The 19,204-nt window shown below is 39.6% G+C and overlaps 1 long non-coding RNA gene across 2 annotated transcripts in view; it reads left to right on the top strand.

Moving 5' to 3' along the window:
• LOC129858635 (uncharacterized) overlaps nt 1-13,178 on the top strand; it is a 40,686-nt gene extending 27,508 nt beyond the window's left edge. For both annotated transcript variants that reach the window (XR_008760059.1, XR_008760060.1), the window contains one exon: nt 6,250-13,178. This is a non-coding gene — a long non-coding RNA (uncharacterized LOC129858635). The remainder of the gene's footprint in view (nt 1-6,249) is intronic.
• The last annotated feature ends 6,026 nt before the right edge of the window (nt 13,179-19,204 follow it).

The following is a 19,204-nucleotide window of genomic DNA, read 5'->3' as shown; positions in this document are numbered from 1 at the left end:
CTCTAGAGTTCTTGAGAATTGTACACAGCTAGAAGCCTATTTTGTCAAAGGAAAGTAGTGACTGGCACTTTCTGAGTCAAACACCTCCACAGTCTGTGGTTATGGCAATTCATGATGCTCATCCTTTAAGTCTTTTTCACTTTCAGTCACTGGAAAAAAAATATGAGAAAGTCGTCATAACTTTAAAGAACTGTATCCGCAAGATAGGACCTACTGCTTTATAAATCAAGTAATACCTTTTGATTTCATGCCACACTCTCCCTATCTCCAACCAAGCAAAATGGTTCCCTTCTGCATGAAGAAAGTACAAGGGGTTTGGTAAATATACACAAATTATTTCAGTCTATGGATTCTGTCATTTGTAGTAATTATGAGGTTTGCTATTTTCATGAGAACCTTTTGGCATTGAACAGTTAAATCCTTGATTAGGCATTGTGTCTCTCTTTGTGGACAACACGTGTGTGTGCGTGTGTGTGGGCGCTCGCGCATTGAGCTCTGACCATCATCCAGTACCTGACAGTAGTGTTTTGACATATGTCTGATTGTTTTGGCATTGATTGTCAGAACAAGCTGAGTTAGTGTGAGCGTGCAGTGTAGAGAGACTGTGGGATCCAAGTAATAGACAGCAGAGCTTTAGAATGTCTAACTAGAAGACCACTTCATGGAATTCACTTTGTGGAAATCGGTCTTCATGACAAAGGAGACGTTAAGAAAACATGACAACAGAGGCACTGAGCATTTAGGTTGAAATAATACAAGGTAGCATAACATGATTCATCTATTTGTGATGTGTCTATCCCATTGTCCTACCTCCCAGCATCTGTTTGTCTATGTGGTGTTATAATCTTCAAGCATTATTATGGTCACTTTTATGTAGATGTCCGTAATAATTATTTCACACATCATAAAGATGCACATGACATAGCTCGGCTAGATTTGCAATAGGTTTATAGGAACAAAGTATATATTTTTAGTTGACACAATTAAGGTAAAATGTGTGTAACATACAGTAATCTTATTAGCCTTACTGTCTTTTTTGTTGCTGTTGATAGTCACATTGTAATATTGTCCTTGGGTACTGTATCTGACAGATAAATTGTGACAGTCAGCAAGTGAAAATAAGAGGATGACACAACTGGTGATTGAAGCAGATTGTATCTATGAAACTCTAGGCTCTGAAAACGTATTGCAGGCCTACAATATACCAGCCTGAGACAGAGTGAAACTTCAGTGGACTTCCATGACGTAACAATTTGAATGATGTTTGACTGTGCAATTGTTGTCCTCTGAAAAAGCAAATTGAGCCAGGGTCTGGTTTTGAAGACCATGTCATAGAAGTTTGAGATGTGGTATACCTTTGATACTCACTGTTACAAAACATGCCGTGTATAGAGTAGGCTTACATGGCCTTGAGGAAATACAACAAACTCACATTATAAAAGCAAACAAGATTTTGAGGCTCAATAGTGGGTCATTCATGTTCTTCAGAACAAAATATTTGTTTTAATTAAAGACATAATCAGATAAGTGAGGGTTGATTTTATCCACAGACAAAAGTAATGTACTGTAATGTACTTCAATACAATAACCTCTCCAAACTATAACATTACTTCGGTAATGTTTTTCAAATGTCAGCGTTGACCTTTCTAATTAGTGTGTCTGATGTTCTTTTGAGTTGGAGTGTATTATCTAGAGGCTTATGCATTATTGCCTTGGCATTTAAAAAGAGAACTGAGGAGAGATATGAATGTGACCCCTGACCTTTCAAGGTCATGTTAGTCAAGTCAAACGTTATACACATGGCTAAGAATTTGTATGTTGATAGCAATTATACATCTCTAGTACAGTGTAATATAAACATACAAATTACAGTTAATGCATTTCAGGTTAAAAGAACGAATACACAAAGGTCAGAGCTGTCTAGACAGTCCAGATATAGTCCAGGCAGACGTTTCAGAGATGATTGTTTATAACACCCTAAAGCTGGACTTGCTCAAACAGGTTTCAGTGTGTATATATGTACCATATCATAATGCTGCATTTAACATGGAATCTGATGTGTATCAATGTACCAATAATACAGGACAATGTGAATAAAGCAACAAAACTTAAAACCATCAATATGACATTGTGTTTGTGTGAGAGAATGTGTAAGGCTCCCACAAAAGAGGGGAGATTTGAGCACTGAGCAGTGAGTCAAAGTGCGCGTGGGCTTGTTTTGAATGCACAGATGGCACCAACCAAACACATAGGATGTTGAAATGTCACCCAGAAATACCAAATCCTCCACAAAATATCTGTCTGAGCTTTTTGTGAAAACCACAAGCCTTTCTCAGTTTTGTTTTCAGGCGTAATTTGTTTAACCTGGAAGTTGGTTTGTTTTTGTTCATGTAAAAGTTAAATTCACATTCTTGGAACTACCTGGAAGTTGGCTATATTGTTCATGTAACAGTAAAATTCTGCCTGCTATCTTGCTTGTTCTTTTGTAAAACTTAATTTGATCAAATTAGGTGCTCCCGTTTCACTGTATTTTGGTACACAAATGGTATGAGAGGAATTATGTTACAGTTACGTGGTCTATCACTAACAACAAGAGAATACAGTTGATGATATGTAACAAACTAATGAATGTCCTCTATAGACATTTACCTGTAGAATTACAGTACACTTTTGTGTAGGATCTTAATTTGATCACCCTGTTGCAGGAGAATGTTCCTGCAATGCAGGAAATTTTGTTTGTAATTTCCCCTTTAAAATTTCACTTGATTTTCCCTTACAAAAAATGTATCAACCCCTACAAAAATATCCATTAATTATAATCCACATAATAATTCACATTTCCTGATAACAAAGAGGGAGCCTATAATGTGTGTGTGTGCGCGTGTGTGTGTGTGTTTGTCAAGACTCCCACCTGTGGTTGTGTGTGACATTCGGGTTGCTCCTAGCTAGACTGTGGGAGGCCTGCAGACGCTTAACGGCTTTCACACGGGCACAAAATGTCTGCTGCACATGATGAACACACCTCAGTCCATCTGATGTGGAGTCTGTTACTCTACAGTGTTCAGAAAGTGGAAGATTCATTCACTGATGGCCAGAATTGTCCGATTTTTATGTAATGAAAATGCTACATGTTAATGGCACGTACATTCCTTTATGAGCTTGTACAACTTACCCCATCATTTATAAACAAGCAATGCAAAGCAAATTATGTTACTTTCTCATGGACTTAGCTTTGGCAGTGTCAAGTTGTTGAAATTGCATATTGTGCTTCCATGGTGTCACGGTTTTCACCTGTAGGCAACTGCATTTTATTTTCAGGTTACAGTCAAACTATTATGTTCAGTCATTTATACATTTTAGGTACATGTCAGATGAGGTTACTGTGCTTTCAGATGGAGTAAGGCGCCGTCTTTTGTTTACATCCCACTGGTGGCTATAGTTGTCCTTCTGAAAAGTAATCTGTGGTAAATCTACTCTGATTGTTTTCTTATTTATGTGAGTTTCAGTATTGATCGTTGAGGTTCGTTATTACGTAGGAATGATTGGTCTTTGTCTCCAGTGCCCAATGGCAATCTTCTCTCTAAGATCGTTTTTAAATTGAAACCAGTTTAAAGAGACCTACATTTAACTTCAGTCTATTTAGCTTTCATCACTTTACAGATCATGGTAATGTCATGCTTCACAATTCAGCTTAAAATGAGCCGTGCTGTTTTGAGAACATTGCTGTCTTTCCTCCATTTGTTGTCTCAGCCTCTCTCTGTGGGAATTACATATGGTACAGTAACTCTGTTAAGTATCATGTTTTAAAGCTGTAAGTGTATCATAATTCAGCGGTCCTTTCTCTCTCTTTATCTCTCTCTCTCTTTCTCTGTCTGTGACAAATAAAAAGGTGGGAAAATACTCGGCAAGTCTGCCCACGGCTCTGAAATCCTCTCAGTTTAACCACGGAACGCATCAAAGAAATGCTCTCAAAACCTCTTCTGTGTCATCTGACTAATTTTGATAGTGAACATGCACATTAAACTCTATATTTAGTATTTTTACAATACAAGCATGCTGTCATGTTTGCTGTTAAATAAAGACATGGGTCAAATGATCTGTTTACTGTAAGAGTTGTTTATTTGATTTGGAAACAAATTCACACTTAACAAACCCAGTACAAATTGTTGACCTAAATCATAATTTTTTTTAAATTTATATTTCTTCATGAATAACAGCTAATTGTATGCAAAACTGAAGTGTTTGTTGTTTTTGTTAAAGGCCTCAAAGTTTTTGTTAGGCCTTAACTTTGAGTATTTCTAAGTCAAAAGTTGACAAGATTAGCATTCATTAAGAAATTGTGTAATAAACTGTAGTAGCTCATTAATATTGAAACCTATTTGTGTTAGACTTGTTTTTATATAAATACATCCAGAAGTCATTCTGAAACTATGATGGCTGGGGTGATAATATTACAGGCGCTCAGGGGAAATTTGCCTCATGAAATGTTCTTTCACAACCCACTCAGTTTCGATAGGAAAAATCGTTAACCTTTTCAGCAACAACAAATGCCTATCAAAAAAACAAGTGCAACATATTATAAGGCTCTATTTTTTTTTTTTTTTTTACCAGAGACAGACTACTGGTGAAAATGATTGGTTTACAAAAGAATGCATGGTAATCTAAAGTAGACATCTACCATCCAAATGCAGACTTAGTTCATCACAAATTAGTTTAAGGCAATTGTTGTACATTTCCAATATTTTTTTCCTTGCTTTAGCCGTTATTTAAGTTTGATGCAGTTTAGACAGTTTGTGTATTTCCTGTATAACGTTGGTACAGTGTGTTGAAGTGTGTTATTGTTATCATGTAGACTACTGTATGTGTTGGTTTCCTGCAATATTTAGACTCCACGCTATAATTTATTTGTAGGTAGTTATAGTTTTCTGGATTAGTTTAAAGTGTACATAGTTGTAGAATCTGGACTCCCTACTTTCATGACCATAAAGAAGGCACATTACACATTTAGTTGTAAGTGTTTTTTGTTATTGTTGTCATGAGTAAAGTGTATACAGTATTATTGTATTATTGTGATGGCTGTCAGTTTAGTGTACAGTATAATGTTAGCGAGTGGCAGATATTTCCACAGTGTGTTTGTTTTAAAGCTTAGTCCTGTCACCCGTTTCACCTGTCCAGGTTTCTTTATCTCCTCAGATTTCCATTAGTCGGAGTGTGTGATTATTTCTGTGTGAGAAATACTTCTTAAACTCGTGTTACCCAAACTGTAATATTTTGCAATTCAAATCAGAAATATGTATTATTTGCATAGCTATAACCTCTTCATTAAGCTTGCTGCTGTATATCTTAACTGCTGTCCTGTGTGTGGGAATTTGTTTCTCTTCAAATGGACACTGGTCATTTGTATCTGTTTTATATGGTTTTGATGGGGATATGACATCTAAGTCTCATATTGGAAATCCTTGTAAAACATGGGCCTGATGTAATATGCCCTAAATAATAGACAGACACAGGGCACCATGGTTAATCAATGTGTGTGTATATGTTAGGACTTGCTATGTGCTTTCTGACAAAGGAAAGGTATGTTGAAAATGGAAATATGACAGAATTTGGACTTGTGCTTTAGCTGTTCTGAACCAATGCAGATATTAGCATCTCACTTCCTGTTTGAAGCTGTTTTGTTTACATTGATGGTGCTATTTTTAAATGGCTTAGGCATACAACTTATTCAAAACATGTATTGCTTTGTTTTGTTGTTATTCCTCGTTCTCTTTTTGAGTATACTACAAAACCCCAAGTAATACAGTGTGACTCTGTTAATTAATAGAATCTGACCACAACCCAGGAACCTAACGCATATGTTTTTCTTTGTCAGTTGAAGCATAATTAAATGTGTGTTTGCTCATAGTCTGTGTGTGTTTACACACATACACATATACTTAGATGACTGTCTACCGGAATTGCTTTGTAAAAACAAATACTATTTTCTTTATATGTATTGTATCTCTGTCACTACATTATCTTAAATCTGACATGTATTTGATTAATGCCCATGCAATGGCTTTTCTCTGACACACTCCCAACTGAGAATCTCCCAGACTGCCTTAGCCATGTAATTTACACCTCAAATTCAGCTCCACAAAGTTATTGACCTTCAGTGCATCACTTTTGTGTCTGACTAATTCCAATAGAACTTTGCGTTCAGTAAATACAGACATAGGGCTAATTTGAGTTTCTGTCCTCTCGTTTCAGTGTCTGTTTACAACGTGTGTTGGAGAAAAGAAGAGGAGGAGATCGGAGAGAAGAATAGTGGCGGAACGGTCACTCTCTCCTGCAGGGCATGTAGGGTAAAGTAACTACACCTGTTAATGATGAACGGAGACCTGAAACCTCAAAGAGAAATGTTCAGATCAGTGTGTGATTAAAAAATGCCTGCAAGTTTAGTCAACCTCCTGCCTGCCCCCACAAAGCCACTCTGAGTTGGCCTGCCGCATGTGTGAATCGTTCAGACAACGTACAGGAGACATTTACTAATCACCCCGCAAACCATCTCAACCACATAATGGATGGAAGCATGTCTGGGTTTTCCCCCTCTTTCTGTTTGAGGTTAATTCACTTAAGTGGAGCTTATCCATTAAGTAGCCATGGATGATCAATAGCTGTCATCCATAGCAGAGTGAACAAAGTACTGGCTGCCATGATCTCTTAGCCTGGGTGCTGGTGTCAATGCTGTGCTCCTATACGTTGTCTCACTCACCACATCTGTCTGTTAGGCTAAATAACAAGACAGAGAGAGAGTGTACGCTTCAAAGATGGGACAGTGACCTTGTTAGTGACCTTGTTATACTGTAGAGTGAATCTGCTATATGTGTTCTGTTTTGGAAACAGGGTCACAACAGTTCCTAGTCAATGTACTGTGACTGCATTCAAAGCCACAAAATGGTCATTGGGCAGAAATTGGCCTGAGAAAATGTGCATTTCAGGCAGTAAAACACTGCTGTTGGACTGGTTGTTTTTCATGGCTTATTATGACAAGCGTGTGTGAGTGCATGCAAATCACTTTTTTTGTGGTGCATCTTTTCTGGAAGCTTAACTGGTGGTTCTTAGAACAATTTAAATAATGCACATTTTTTTGTTGTAATGGGGGATGCTTTAGATAAAAACACTGTGTTTTTGATGAAGAGAGGGAGCGTGCAAAGTGTGGTTTGCTTTTATTGTTGTGGGTGGGTTTCTCTTCATTTGATCAAAGATAGCGAAACAAAAGATGAGTGAATCACCTTAAACCTTTTTTTTACCATCTGCTCTCTTTCTCTGTCTCTCTCTCTCTCTCCCTTCGCTGGTCTTTCATACAACAACGTGTATTTAGAAATTGGATCAATTGTGTGGTATAGTAATTATTTATTTAGAGAATATCTGATAATGTATTTTTAAGGTTATTCATATTTTATATTATATATGAATATTTTCCTCTAGTAGATTTTTTATGAAGTTTCACATTTTATTAGTCGTATGTATGGGATATATATAATATACGGCGTCCAACTAAATGCTCACTTGCAGGTTCCTTCTCCACAATGCAACAAAAATAAGAAATAATAAAAGATAAGAATACAAACATAAAGTAAATGGCTCAGTAGAATAGAAATCAACATTGTAGCATAAGTATAATACAGGAAGGAACAATTTATAATCCAATATTTATACATGTTTTGGTGAAAGGGGGATTGGGGGCAGTGTTTAAATTGTGCAGTATTTAGCAGTAATAATAAGAGTCTGGTAGCAGCAGTTGTGATGTGTGTGTAGTATGAATTTATATTTGTGTGTGTGTGTACCAGTCAAAAGTTTGGACACACCTTCTCATTCAAGGGTTTTTCTTTATTTTTACTATTTTTTGCATTGCAGAATAATAGTGAAGACATCAAAACTATGAAATAACACAGATGGAATCATGTAGAAACCAAAAAAGTGTTAAACAAATAAAAATATTTTAGATTTTAGATTCTGCAAAGTAGCCACCCATTGCCTTGATGGCAGCTTTGCACAATCTTGACATTCTGGTGAAGACGGCTCAGTACATCACTGGGACCGTGCTTCCACCCATCCAGGACATCTTCTCAAAACGGTGCCTGAGGAAGGCCAGCAGTATCATCAAGGACCCCACACACCACAGCCATAAGCTGTTCACTCCCTTACCTTCGGGCAGACAGTATCTGATACCAACAGGCTCAAAGATAGTTTCTATATACAAGCCATCAGACTGCTGAGCACTTTAACTGGACTGACCACCTGCACTGACTCTCTGCACCTTAGCACACATGACGCTTTTGTGCCCTCTTGACAAGAGTGGTGGTGTTGTTGGTCCATGACAATACCCTGATGATGTGAACGCCGAGGAACTTAAAACTGCTGACTCTCTCTACTGCAGTCCCATTGATGTGGATTGGGGCATGTTCCCTCCTCTGCTTTATGAAGTCAACAATCAACTCCTTTGTTTAGCTGACATTGAGGGAGAAGTTGTTGTCCTGGCACCACAATGCCAGTTAATTTACCTCCTCCCTATAGGCTGACTTGTTGTTGTTGGTTATCAGGCCTACAACCGTGGTGTCGTCAACAAACTTGATGATGGAGTTGGTGTCGTGCAAAGCCACACAGTCGTGGGTGACAGGGAGTACAGTAGAGGGTTGAGGACACAACCCAGGGGGACCCCTGTGTTAAAGCCTTCCGCATGTTTTGGTTGAGCTGGCGCCTAGCTGAACAAAGGTGCACCGAGCGAGTATGCTTGCATACTCCCTTAAAAGACATTCACTTGAATACACCAGTATCCACTTCTTCAAAATAGTCAAAATTAATGTAAGATAACTCAAACAATCGGTCATTAATTTCGACGAAGAGTTTTGACAAAGAGATCTTAGTTGTGCAATTTTGCAAATAACTAATTTCGCAAGTGAAACATTTTGCATGAAAACGATTTGTCTCTCTTTGAATGACAACAAACACTTAATTGAAGAATCGCTACTGTTGACCAATCATCGACGAAGGGGTGTAGACTTCGGCTACTGACTTTGGCTTGCCTCGAATTTTGTTTGTGTGCACAAACAACTGGAAAAACCCTTGGCGAAGACCAAACCTAACAAAATCTTCACAAAATGTTGTCAGAATATATGCACAAACTGTTCCGAACTGTTTCAGAAGCATGGGAAGCATGCAGATGCTTTAATAACCAGTGTGGAGGAGGTTTGGAGGAGGTGTTGTTGAAAGGGGGGTTTCTATGAAAGGCAGCAGTTCTAATGACTTAATTCAGTGCAGAGAATCTTGTCGTCACCTTCAATCCTGAACCAGTTAATACATCAGTGTGAAAAGTAGGTCTCTAACATGCTAAATTATGAGATGCATTGTATCAAGCAGGACGACAAAGCTCTCTAGTCGTTAATCAATCTTTGTGATATAGTGTCTGTACAATAAATAATTCATGACACTTTCTCTGTCCTGAGGAATGTGGTCATGATGAATGACTGCCCTTGTTGTGGAAAATGTCTCTGACATCCATTTTAATGTATACAAATCCCTCTTTCCATGGCAGGATGATGAACAGCACACTGAAAACACGTTTAAAACTCTAAATCTCTATGTTCTAATTTTTGCAGTGCATAGCGACATATTGGGTTATAAATGGAGGTTTTTAATTTATTGTTGACTTTTTAAGGCCTCTTTAATCATAACGTCCACCTGCTATGTGTTTAGGTGCCCTGATAAATGTGTCTTGTGTAGGAGAGCCTATCGTCAGTTGGGGTTACGTGGCAGTGAATGGGACTACTTTCTGTCTATGACACACACTAAGTAATGATGCTATTTTTCACTTTGGGCCGGCCATTTTAAGCTTGTCTATGTTGGACTTGACATTATTATTGTGAGCTGCAGCATCTTTCTGGATGCTTTGTGATGAACACAGGACACAGCAACACGAATGCTAATGTATTTCTGTGTAAGATTAGCGCAGTAAGGAATAGATCACATGAGTTGCAAAACTGCTCATCTAAAATGTAAAGCAGTTGTGTATTTCACTCAAACTTGAAGGGACGGTTTCACGGACATAGATAAGCCTGTGTCTTAACTAAATTGCACTTCAATCCAGACCACTGAAATGTGGTTGCATGAACATGATTTAAATACACTCCAAGTCACTGACTAGTCCTCAATCTACTAAATTAGGGGGGGAAAATCCAATCTATGACTGTGAAACAAACCCAAAATGTCTTAGGTCTCTGAGCAGAGTGTGGTGGCCCACCAGTGTTTGTGGCACAGTGAATAGCCATCTCAGGTTTCATCCTCATAGACAGGGCCTTCCTGCCAACAACCTCTCTGCTTTTTATCTGTTTAGTCAAGGTCAACCCTCACGGTCCAGTTAAAACCAGAGCAGCCAACCACAGCTCCTCTGACCAGTGTGTCAAACAAAGTCAAAGTACATTTTAAACCAACATGAGATTCTCTTTGGGATGGAAATCCAGGTACTTTCTTTTCACTTGAAATCATAGCTTGAATTCCCTTGTATTCCCTTTGTAAACATTTTCCCATACAGTGAGAAGAAAACGTACATTAAATCAAAATACAAAACCCAATTGCCATGGAAAGGATGTATTGTCCTGTTCAGCAATACAATTATGTTATTTGAAAAGATAAATAAGAAATTTAGATTAAGCTTCAAGCTTCTTTTTATATTTTATGAAAGGTTGTGCTTTCCGTCTAATCTGAGGTTTTGCTCAAGTCTCTGTTTACATGCGTTTACAATACTTCACTGAGGATGTGGGTTTTCAGACAACTTTCTGTCAATAGCTAATAAGAGCATGGTGATAGTAGGTGGTGCTTGGGAGTAACAAATAACACCCTGTGGTGTATGAGCAAGTCAGAAGCAGTAAAATACATGACACATAAACTTGGATTTTTGTTTTCAATGGTGTAATGCAAATAATATTGTTTAGAATCTACGAGAATTATATACATTATTTTCTGCTAAATGTAAGGATTGATTTAGTTATATAAATATTGTTGTTTTGTAATGGCAATATAAGAAGAGAGTGGGACATAAGTACCAACTTGAGTGAAGCGAGATCAAAACATGTTACACATGAATAATAACACATCATATTATTGCGTCATATAAACACCACAAAGCCTTTTTATAGGATAAGGATATCAACGGTTTGAGTTTCTGTTTACAGTATTTATCTGCCCCTGGATACAATGTGTCTATCATCTATTTATTTACCCTTATTTCTCTCTTCCACTTTAGATTGAGATGGATGAGATGAACTACCCTGTTTGAAATGATCTTGTGAGGACACTGAGACAGAAGCAAGACTTCTTAGTTAGATCCCACCGGCTCAGCCTGTCTCGTACTGTACCTTGGCAGGTGGGAACACAATAATTTAGTTTGAACTATAGTATGTATTACTGTATGTACATTTCACTTTTCAGGCATTATAAAAAAGATCATGTCTGGGTATCACAAGGATATGATATCATTAATTGACAAGTGCATTTTGGTTTAGAAAAACATTTGATTGAAAGGATCCACTCAGAGAACGCCAAAGCATTGAAATCAAATACCTAAATTCTATATTTTTTAAACATTTTTTTAATGTATTCCCTGGTTTAGGGTACTATTGCCTTTATCCTATATGTAATACGATGGACTGTATATATCCTTTCCATACATAGACCAAAATCCCCAAAATGTACCATGCCAGCTTTTTCATAGATCTGAAAGGGATAGGGTGTAAAAAAACATGGTCAATTAAAATCCACCTAAAGACCTAGTTATGGGGTGGCAGGTAGCCTAGTGGTTAGAGCGTTGGGCCAGTAACCGAAAGGTTGCTAGATCGAATCCCCCGAGCTGACAAGGTAAAAATCTGTCGGTCTGCCCCTGAACAAGGCAGTTCCTAGGCTGTCATTGTAAATAGGAATTTGTTCTTAACTGTCCTGCCTAGTTAAATAAGACAGACCCTGTAACTGAAATACAGGTATTGGGTATGTGTGAATGGTTCCCTGCTTTTTTGTAAGTAAATTCATCAACACTTCTATTGTTTAACACCTCCCTAATTTGAAATGCAAACAGCCCCCATGGTTTAAGAACATCCCCCGACCCTCCCAATTTGCCAGTTACCCACTGATATGTATAATACAGTGGAGGCTGCTGAGGGGAGGACAGCTCATAATAATGGCTGGAAGGGAGTGAGTGGCATGGTCTAGGGCACTGCATCGCAGTGCTAGCTGCGCCACCAGAGTCTCTGGGTTCGCGCCCAGGCTCTGTCGCAGCCGGCCGCAACCGGGAGGTCCGTGGGGCGACGCACAATTGGCATAGCGTAGTCCGGGTTATGGAGGGTTTGGCCGGTAGGGATATCCTTGTCTCAGTATGTAAAAATGTAATAAAAATGTATGCACTCTACTGTAAGTCGCTCTGGATAAGAGCGTCTGCTAAATGACTAAAATGTAAAATGTAAATGTAAATGTATTTGACACCATTCCACTAGTTCCGCTTCTGCCATTACCACAAGCCCGTCCTCTCCAATTAAGGTGCCACCAACCTCCTGTGGTATAATAGCGGTATACCTGCAAATAAGTGATAAATAAGGGGCTGTTTGAAAGGGGGTCATATAAACATTGCCTTATATTTTTTACAGGTTGGTGTTTTTTTGTTATTTCCTGTGTGATCGTGTCATGTGGCTCTTCATAACTTGTCCTTTCCTGACACTCAGGGGACCCCGTCAATTAGCTGTATTCTGTTTATATTTCCTCCCGCTAGAACACCTGGCAAACAATTACTCTACTGTTAAAGCAGGAGGGAGTTTTTGGACAAAGCACCTCATAGCACCCAAGTGATGACATGGATCTGTTAAATGGCTCTAAAGCTGTTTTTGTGTTATAAAGAGAGCCTCTTTGCAGACTTTTGTCTTTGAAAGGCATTGCCTGAGGCTCAAATACTACGAGGCTGCCTGTTAATGACTTGTCAAGAGAGAGAGGGGAATAGCTGGAGACAGGAGATCATGCTAAGCTCTGCTGGGTTTTCCTAATTGCAGTTGTGATCCCTCGGTTGTTAGGGGCGATTTGTTGAAGTTTAGTCCTTGATATCTCAAAATGGTTCTGTACCTTTCACATGACAACAATAAATGATTTGAAACTAAGAATGTTGTCTGACTTGAGTTTTTTGTTTTATATGCATAAATTCCCCCTGAAGTGCCAAAAGGGCAAATACATTTTTTTCATGAGTAGTGTCTAAAGGCTAAAGTCTTCTGTAGTTGACAGGGAATCACTCTTAATTTTGAGCTCAGTTCTGAAGTCCTTTGAAGTCTTTGAAACAGAATGATTAGTGATTCCATGTCCACTCAAATTACTCAAAATAAACACTCTTCCAATGAAGATAATGTCATTTTCTGTCACAAGCTGCACACTGGGGTGTTTGAGGTCATGAAGGTCAGCAACTGGGGGTATCTGGGGTCACAAAAGGTGTCTTTAAGTCATGAAAAGGGTTAGTCTGATTAAGGGTGAATTGGATAGGGTGCTAATAGTGAATCTGACAGTGGTAGACAAGGGTAGTTGAGGTCTTGGACAGGGGTTCTCCAGGGGGTGAGATTAGGTCATGACCAAGGTTGTGACTGGGTGAGGTAGGGATAGCCACAGCTGGCTCTAGTATAATGTGGGGTAAGCAGTTATCTATCTATCCCAGGCTATAAATGGGTTATCTCCAGTACAGCAGAGTAGAGTGTCTTATCGGGCACCTGGTAATGCCCGACTCCTATACAGTTTGTCTATGATATGACGCTGAAGACAGCCTCATACAATAGACCCACAGCTATCACCAGGTATAACTGATGTTTTATAGCCCCATTTAATTCTTATTAGGACTGTTTTATGGCTAATTTGTGTCATGACATGTTTCAATGTTTATGGCCAAAGTCCAGAATTGAATCAAAACTGGTTTATCGGGTCAGGCAATACAACATTATCACGTAGGATTTTGAGTGTTGTCATTGGTCAGGCCTCAGAATGTGAATCAATCAGTGAACTTTTAGACAGAACATACCCTGGATACACCTGGCTCCACATAACGTCACAGAGGGTGATGAACAAGCACAATTGCCCAATAAGCTACTGTGTGGTTGCCTTATTCAGTACGTGTTCATTTTGATTCAATTGAGATGCTTCTACACAGCTTTTTAAATGAATGTTTCTCATGTTTCTTGAATATGGTATTAGATTATTAGTGTTGCTGTATAATAGGGGATTCAAATGAATTTTTGACTGTATTTTGTTACTCTCATTATACTTTATCGTCAAGATGATGAAGACAATGCCAGTTGTCAAGGCAATGTATCTTTGGCATAACACTGTTTTCTTTTTACATGATTACATCTTTCTGTGAGCCCTCTAACAACTCTGGTGACTCAGCGAAAATACAGGAAGTTGTGTTACTTACATAGCGATGTACTGTATGTCTCTGAGATTTCTGTACAGCTTAGTTTCTACCCCTCCTTGCCCCTCTCCTTGCAATGGACACTCACCAAATGACCAACTTCTATCAGTTACCTGCTTGCTTAGCTACATTCATTTGCATCACATACCTTTTTGTATAAATCAACAAACTAATATTACATGTAATAAAAAATTGCTTTTATTGTGTTGAATGCTTGTCGACAGTAGTCTGTCAAGATCAACAGAGCAGAGAATGTGTCTGGAGCGACACACACCGACCTGCAGGAGCCAGGGCGCACGTGATGCACGTCGGATGAATATCTGTTTACAAGCTACTGAAAGCCGCCACACAAAGGCTGGAGTGACTCATGGCAATCATAGACACAGGCTGTTATACTAGCTCCTTTTCTGCCAATGTTATTGTCGCCTTACTTGGGCTCACTCAGGGGCGCTAGTCTGAAGGTACACATGGTACAGTTGCAATGGGGAGTAGCACATTTAACTTGTTTATTTACGTGAGCATGTATGTACTGAGTGTTTACTGTGTGTGCTTGTGTGTTTTTTTGTATCCGTTTAATTTGTTACTATATTCCTGGCTGAAATACTAACTATATCCCCAGGTCATCACTCTGAGACGGCCCGTCTGCCTTTTGTTCCTTCACGTCCGAACTGGCTACAGTTACAGTGGCAGGCAGATAGAGTGAGCGTCTGAACAGTTTCTGTCTGACACTCGTGAGCATGCTCAGTAGTGCCTCAGGGTGCAAGCTCTACAATGTACAGACAGGGATACGCCCAGACATGTTGAGCAGTCGGTAGCTCACTCCCCCGGTTTACTGCTCTGTCCAGCAATATAAACACAGCCTTGTTGCTATCTGGGCTATCAATTGCTGCTCAGCTATAATGTTCCTTATTGAACCATTTGTTCTGTATAGCCAGTTACTTCATTTACTTCCAGTCAGCACCCATTAACCACACTGACCCTTCATTCATCCCCTTATCATAACCTTATGACACAGTCCCCCACACCCTAATCAACAGGCATCCTATTATGTAGAAACCTGCTAATAGTCTGTTACAGAATGTAGTCTATATTCACTCATAGGCCTGTTTAGCCTCACTATTACCCAGTGCAGCATAGCCTCTTGTACATAATTCAGTGTTACTTCAACAACTCCCCTTCACCCCTGTACCACTCCAACACTGGCCCTTAACACTGTAATCTCTCCCCAAATGTGCATTTTCTACCACATGTAAAAAGGGCTTCTCTTTCACAAGTATAATTTTTTTGTGTAATACAAAATTAGAACTTAAGGTGGAATTGTCAGGAACTGAAATAAAAAGAAGATGCTAACAGAACTGTTTGACAACTGATGACATATACTCATATCCTTTATTCTCAGCACTGTACCAATACAATGATGATCCTTCTCGGACCCCAAGCTTATATCCCTGCAATAGATACTATATACCCAATGTGATAATATTAGTCTGTTCAAAACTGTTGGGTTCCTGCTTGCCTAGGACAACTCCATAGCAGTGAACGCAGCCATGACCTATTCCCCACAACCACTAACTAACTCAGCATTAGTCCACCATTAGAACTCTGGGTGGTAACACATGTTACCCACTGATTACTTCTGCTTGACAACAAGTGCTTTGCCAGTGAGGTATATAACAAAGAGGCTTTAACATTGAACTTGGGATCAAACACTGATTAAAAATCAGATTTGAACCATGCTGAGTGTCAGGAGAACATAGTCTCATACAGGTGTCTGGGGAGTTCAACTTGATAAGAACTCTGGCAGTGGTTTCCTTGTTTGGATAAATTGTTAGATAGTCTAGTCACATTTCAGGGATGTGACTTTGAACAGGGTTGGGTTGTCAGGACTGGGTTGTGATAGTCAGATTCAAGGTGCGGGTAACTGGGGGGAGGAAGGAGATGCTGACTAGACTCTTTTGTTTTGCCAAAGTGCTCCTCGGCTGTTGGAAGACATGTTGGTGAGATCAGATAGCAGATAGCAGAGTGGAGTTCCTGGCTGTCTGTCTCTTACCCCAGCATGGAAGACAGCATGATCCCTCATTACCAGTCAACCAACACCACACTAACTCTTTCACTTTGTGGCTGAGCAACACCTGAGGAGGCATCTACTGTAGTTTTGTTTTTGTTTCTTGCTTGTTAGAATACAAGGAACAGTTGATGGAATCTAAGTCGATTCTCACTCGCATTGGATTTCAAAATAAGCAGTGTATTGTAATCCTAAAATGAAACAAAAAAGCAGAAGTTTGTAACCACTGGGACTTTAAATGTCCACCAGTATGACATTGCTGTTTGCATGGATTACAGTCCATTAATTACACCATCCACAGGAGCATATGTACTACAATCACGGCATTTTGAATTAGATGCACAGGTAAATCAGACGTATCTAATTCAATAATTCTTAGAACAGTCTAATATTCTTCAAACAGCATATGGAAGGTTAGTTACATGTTCTCTCTGGTTAAAAGGAGAAGCTCTGTGTTGCTGAGAGGAGAGGAGGCACACAACCTCAGTCAACTAGTCTCAGTGACAGGGCCTGTTGACTTATGGGAGGACTCTTTCCTGTTCAGACGGCAGTCATTTTGATTGTGCACTCACAGGGAAAAATGCAGAGTCATGTAACAAAAGAAACTCATGTAACAAATAAAGTCTTGTGTTAGGAAATTAACTATGAATTTAAAAAAAATACAGTTTCAACAAAACTGACCAAATGAAATATTACAGAAGGACTAATTCACATCATAAATATGTTTGAATTTATAAGAAAACAGAAAGCAGATATATGAGATTGAGATGGTAGACTTTCCTCCCTGAGCTCAGCTACAGAAACTAACTACCACAGGATCTGACCAACTCTCATTATATACCTGCATTGAAATAGCCCAGCCAATCACAGATGAGAAGACTGACAGGTAAGATGACTCACCACAGCAAAAATAACTCACAATGACAAAAGCATAGTGTTCTGAGAGACTTTCCATTGGGAAACAAATACAATACAAGGATATCAGATAAGGTGCTGAATTGGAAGATTAATGAGAAGCATTCCAAATGTCTTTGTCAAACAAACTGAAACATTCATCTTATCACAGCAAAGCATTCAAATCCCAAACTAGACATTAGTCATCATTCCATCTCTTTATTTGAAGCAGGATGTTCACGTGAGAGCTCCCTGACGGGAGGGTTATGTGTTGAGAGAGTGAGGCACCATGTTTAGTGACTAATATCTCAGCAAAGTACTGAGGGCTCTAAGACTGATGACTTAGAGCCTTGGGGCAGGAGAGGCTTTCTGTGGTTAGAGGTGTGAGGCTGTAAGGATCCGACAGCGGTGGGTAATCTGCCTTTACCATCGGTCCTATTAGCCAATGTACAATCACATAATAAAATAGATGAGCTACGAGCACGTATATCCTACCAACGGGACATTAAAAAGTGTAATATCTTGACTCATGGCTGAACAACGACATGAATAACATACAGCTGGCGGGTTTTACACTTTTTCGGCAGGATAGAACAGGCGCCTCTGGTAAGACAAGGGGTGGCGGTCTATGTATATTTGTAAACAACAGCTGGTGCACGAAATCTAAGGAAGTCTTGAGGTTTTCCTCGCCTGAGGTAGAGTATCTCATGATAAGCTGTAGACCACACTATTTACCAAGAGAGTTTTCATCTATATTCTTCGTAGCTGTCTATTTACCACCACAAACCGATGCTGGCACTAAGACCACACTCAATGAGCTGTTTACGGCCATAAGCAAACAGGAAAACGTTCATCCAGAGGCGGCACTCCTAGTGGCCGGGGACTTTAATACAGGAAAACTTAAATTGTTTTACCTAATTTCTACCAGCATGTTAAATGTGCAACCAGAGGGAAAAAACTCTAGACCACCTTTACTCCACACACAGAGCTCTCACAAAGCTCTCCCTCGCCCTCCATTTGGCAAATCTGACCATAATTCTATCCTCCTGATTCCTGCTTACAAGAAAAAACTAAAGCAGGAAGCACCAGTGACTCAGTCAATGAAAAAGTGGTCAGCAGATGCTAAGCTACAGGCCCGTTTCGCTAACATAGACTGGAATATGTTCCGGGATTCTTCCGATAGCATCTGAGATGTACACCACATCAGTCACGGGCTTCGTCAATAAGTGCATCAATGACGTCATCCCCACAGTGACTGTACGTACATACCCCAACCAGAAGCAATGGTTTACAGAACACATCCGCACTGAGCTAAAGGGTAGAGCGGCCGCTTTCAAGGAGCGGGATTCTAACCCGGAAGCTTGTAATAAATCCCGCTATGCCCTCAGACGAACCATCAAACAGGCAAAGCGTCAATACAGGACTAAGATTGAATCACACTACATCGGCTCTAACACTCGTCGGATGTGGCAAGGCTTGCAAACTACAACAGACTACAAAGGGAAGCACAGCCACGAGCTGCCCAGTGACACGAGCCTACCAGACAAGCTAAATTACTTCTATACTCACTTTGAGACACTCTGAAACATGCATGAGAGCATTAGCTGTTCCGGACGACTATGTGACCTCGCTTTCCGTAGCCGACGAGAGTAAGACCTTTAAACAGGTCAACATTCACAAGGCCGCAGGGCCAGACGGATTACCAGGACGTGTACTTCGAGCATGCGCTGACCAACTGGCAAGTTTCTTCACTGACATTTTCAACCTGTCCCTGACTGAGT

The sequence above is a fragment of the Salvelinus fontinalis genome, chromosome 1 (genome assembly GCF_029448725.1).
Source record: "Salvelinus fontinalis isolate EN_2023a chromosome 1, ASM2944872v1, whole genome shotgun sequence".
Lineage (NCBI taxonomy): Eukaryota > Metazoa > Chordata > Actinopteri > Salmoniformes > Salmonidae > Salvelinus > Salvelinus fontinalis.
This window is presented reverse-complemented; position numbering and strand designations above follow the sequence as displayed.